Source organism: Mustela putorius, unplaced genomic scaffold, assembly GCF_011764305.1.
Source record: "Mustela putorius furo isolate JIRA1106 unplaced genomic scaffold, ASM1176430v1.1 tig00000759_pilon_pilon_pilon, whole genome shotgun sequence".
Lineage (NCBI taxonomy): Eukaryota > Metazoa > Chordata > Mammalia > Carnivora > Mustelidae > Mustela > Mustela putorius.
In genome coordinates, this window is record NW_025421467.1 from 7072262 (window position 1) to 7076864 (window position 4603).

Here is a 4603-nt window from a genome sequence, read left to right on the forward strand (position 1 = left end):
TTTCACCATTGAGTATGATGTTAGCTGTGAGTTTGTCATAGATGGTCTCTATGATATCAAGAGGTATTTTCCTTACACCTACTTTGTTGAAGGTTTTTCTCATGAATGGATGCTGTACTTTGTAAAATGTTTTTTCTGCATCTATTAGAATGATTATATATATATTTTTATCCTTTCTACTGATATGATGTAGCATCTTGATTGATTTGTGAATATTGAAGCACACTTGCACTCCACTGTTAAATCTCACTTTATCATGGTGAATGATTTCTTTAAAATTTATTGTTGGATTCAGTTTGCTAATATTTTGTAGAGGATTTTTGCATCTATGTTCATTGGAAATACTTTTCTGTAGTTCTCTTTTTTTGTAGTGTCTTTGTCTTGCTTTGGAATTATGGCAATGCTGGCCTCATAGAATGAATTTGGAAGCTTTCCTCCTCCTCCTCCTTCCTCTTTTGAAAAGTTTGAGGAGTATAAGTATTAGCTTTTTCTTTCAGTGTTTGGTAGAACTTATCTGTGAAGCTGTCTGGTCCTGGACATTTGGTTGTTGGGAGGTTTTTGATTATTGATTCAATTTCATTACTGTAATCTGTTCAAATCTATTTCTTTCTGATTCACTGTTATGAGGTTATATATATATTAGGAACTTACTAATTTCTTCTAGATTCTCAAATTTTTTAGTGTATCATTTTTCATATGTTCTCATAGTCCTTTGTATTTTTGTGGTGTTTGTTGTTATTTCTCTTTTTTCATTTATGATTTTGTTTATTTGAGTTCTCTCTCTCTCTAATTTTTTTTTTTTTTTTGAGTCTGGCTAAAGGTTTATCTATTTGTTGATCTTTACAAAGAACTAGCTCCTTTCATTGAAATGTTCTGTTGTGGTTTTGGTTTATACTGTTTGTTTCTGCTCTAATTTTTATTATATCTTTCCTTCTGCTGGTTTTGGGTTTTGTTTCTTCTTTTTCTATCTCTGTTAGATGTAGGTTAGGATGTTTATTTGAGGTTTTTCTTGCTTCTTGAAGTAGGTCTGTATTGATATAAACTTCCCTCTTAGAACAGCTTTTGCTGCATCCTAGATTTTAGACCATTGTGTTTCATTTCTATTTGTCTCCATATATATTTATATATATACATATATATTTTTATGTTCTCTTTGATTTCTTTGTTTACCTATTCACTGTTAGCTATCATGTTATTTAACATTCGTATAATTATATTCTCTCCAGATTTTTTTTCTTGTGGTTGATTTCTAATGTCATAGCATTGTGGTTGGAAAAGGTGCATGTTATGAATTTAATCTTTTAAAATTTGTTGAGACTTGTTTTGTGGCCTAACATGTGATCTATTCTGGAGCATGTTCCATGTGCACTTGGAAAGAATGTGTACTCTGCTGTTTTAAGATGGAATGTTCTGAATATATCTGTTAGATCCATCTGGTCCCATGTGCCATTCAAAGCCATTCTTTTCTTGTTGATTGTCTGTTTGGATGATATATCCATTGATGTCAGTGGGGTGGTAAAGCCCCCTAGTATTATATTATTATCAGTTACTTCTTTATGTTTGTTATTCGCTGCTCTAAGTATTTGGATACCCCCATTTTGGATGCATAGATATTTACAATTTTTATGTTTTCTTGTTGGTCTGTTCCTCTTATGTATATATAATGTCCTTTTCTGTGTCTTTTTAGTATTTGTTTTAAAATCTATTTTCTCTGATATAAATATTGCTAATCTGGCTTTCTTTTGACATGCATTTGCATGATAAATGATTTTCCATCCCTTCATTTTCAATCTTCATATGTCTTTAGGTCTGAAATAAGTTTCTTATGGCAGCATATTGATAGGTCTTGCTTTTTTATCCATTCTGTCATGTTATGTCTTTTGATTGGAATGTTTAGTTCATTTACATTCAAAGTAGTTATTGATAAGTGTGTCCTTATTTTCACTTTTTTACTTGTTTTATGATTATTTTTGTAATTCTTCTCTGTTCCTGTTTTCTCTGTTCCTTTCTTCTCTTACTCTCCTTTCTCCATTTGCTTTCTTACTGATATACTTTGATTACTTTCTCTTTTTTTTTCTTATCTATTACTGTTTTTTGATTTGTGGTTACCATTAGTTTGTATGTAACATCTTGTGCATATAGCAGTCTATATTAAGTTGATGGTCTCTTAAATTTGAACCCATTCTTTACTCTTCTCCCCACCATGTGGTAGGTATATGATGTCATACTTTAATCCTTTTATTCTGTGAATCTCTTGAATGATTTTTATAGATAATTTTGCTGCTGTTGTGCTTCCTACTTTTCTTACTTCTTAGGGTTTCTCCTTTGCACTTAAGGAATTCCCTTTAACATTTCTTGTAGGGCTATGTTAGTGTGATGAATTCCTATAGCTTTTGTTTATCTGAGGAACTCTATCTCTCCTTCTATTCTGAGTAATAGCCTTGTTGGATATAGTATTATTGCCTGCAGGATTTTCTTTTTCGTTTTTGTTTTTGTTTCAACACTTTAAGCATTATCATGCTATTCTATTTCCTCTGGCCTGTGAAGTTTCTGCTGAAGTCAGCTGATGGTCTTATGGGGTTTTTCCTTAAATATAATTGTTTCCTTTGCTGCTTTTAAAATTCTGTCTTTATTACTACTTTTTGCCATTTTAATTGCTGTCTTCGTCTAAGTGTCTAAGTGTCTTAGTATGGATCTCTTCAAGTTTATTTTGTTAGAGGATCTCTTTGCTTGTGGATCTGGATGTCTGTTTACCTCCTCAGATTAGGGAAGTTTTCAACTATTATTTCTTCAAATAAATTATCTGCCTCTTTTCTCTCTCTTTTCCTACTGAGATCCCTGTAATGTGGGTGTTATTATATTTGATGGAATTGCTAAGTACCCTAAGTCTATTTTCATTTTTTTACTATTAAATTTTCTCTCTCCTATTCATCTAGACTGCTTTCCATTACTCTGTCCTCCAGGTCACTGGTTCATTCTACAGCTTCCTCTAGTCTGCCATTTATTCCCTCTAGTGTATTTTCAATTTCAGTTATTGGGTTTCTTCAACTCTAATTGGTTCTTTTTATGTTTTGCATCTCTTTATTGAGGATCTCACTTAGATCCTCCACTTTTTCCTCAAATCCAGTGAGTATCTTTAAGACTATTACTTTAAATTCTCTATCAGACATATTACTTATCTCCGTTTTGTTTGTATCTCTTGCTCTAATTTTTCCCTGTTCTTTCATTTGGGAAATATTTCTTTGTTTCATCATTTTGTCTCAGTCTTTGTGTCTGTTTCTATGTGTTCGGAATGTGAGCTATGTCTCTTTCTCTTGAAAGTGATGAGCTGATGAAGAAATTGTCAGGTGGTACTCTGAGGGGCACTGTCCCTACTCACCAGAATGTGGTGCCTTAGGGCTGTCTCCTGTGTATACTTGTGTGCCCCACTGTTGTGGCTAAGCTGTTTTGCCTTCAATCAAGTCATTGGCAGTAGTTCTCTTTTCTTGTCATAGGCAGGGTTTGGTCCCTGTTTTGTTAGTAGGCCAGTGTATGGCCACCTTGGGTCAGAATTGAATCAGAGCAGGCATTTGCAAGAGGTAGTACCATTGATCTGCAGGGTACATTTCTTGTTTTGTCCCCTTAGAAGTTTTAGTTGGTGGTGGGACCTGCAGTCAGACCAAGTGTCTGCCTTCAACCCCCTGCTGGGGCTGCAATTGGACAGGTTTGTGTGGTTATCTTCCCTTCTCCCTGGGGAAGGAGTCACTTTGGAGTAGTGATTGCCTCTGTCTTGGCTGCTTGCTCACTTTCAGGCTTGAGGCACTACATTCATTGGGCTCTATCCAAGGATATATTTAAGGGGACTGGTTGGCAGGGAAATGTGGTGTTGGGGTGTATATTATTAGCAAAGTTTAGGGAGGTCTGGTTTGGGAGGAGACCTAGAGTATCTTTAGAAAACTCCTGTCACAGGGCTGGAGACAGTGATTCAGGTGGAGAGTTTGGGGGCATTCGGTGTGATGTCAATAAGTTCTGTCCTTGTCCACTGCAGGAGGGGATCTTCAGCTGCGGAACTGAGGGGGCCTGGTTTGGAGGAGCTGGGTTCTTGAAAGAGTGTCTGGGTGGGTCACACTGTGTTAGCAAAGTTTGCTCCTGTCTGCTGTGGGAGGGGACCTGGAGCTAAAGCACCCCTACCAGTGGAAGGAGGTGATTAGAATACAGTTAGCAAGTTAGATGGAGAGTGTTGGTGCTATGCTATCCTTCAGGTGTCAGTATGTCTAGGCTGGGGGATCAGTAGAGGAAAATGGCACCTGTCATCTCCTTTGTTCCTGGAGAAGGTGCTCTGCCAGCATATGTTCTGAAATTAGTTAATAAATCTCCCTCTGATATACCCCAGGCATTTTTCCAAACTGCTGCTCCCTTGCTGTATCTCCATGAGATGTTTATTGTGCTGTCTCTTTTAGGACAGAGACTCAGTTTCCAGAGTTCTCCCAGAGCCCATCTCATTGATTTTTTAGATTTCCAGGTATTAAGTCTTGCTAATTATAAGAACTTGCTAAATTAGACCCCTCTATTTTTAGAGATAAATATTATGGGTATTTATCTTCCCTGTTCATGCTCCCCATGC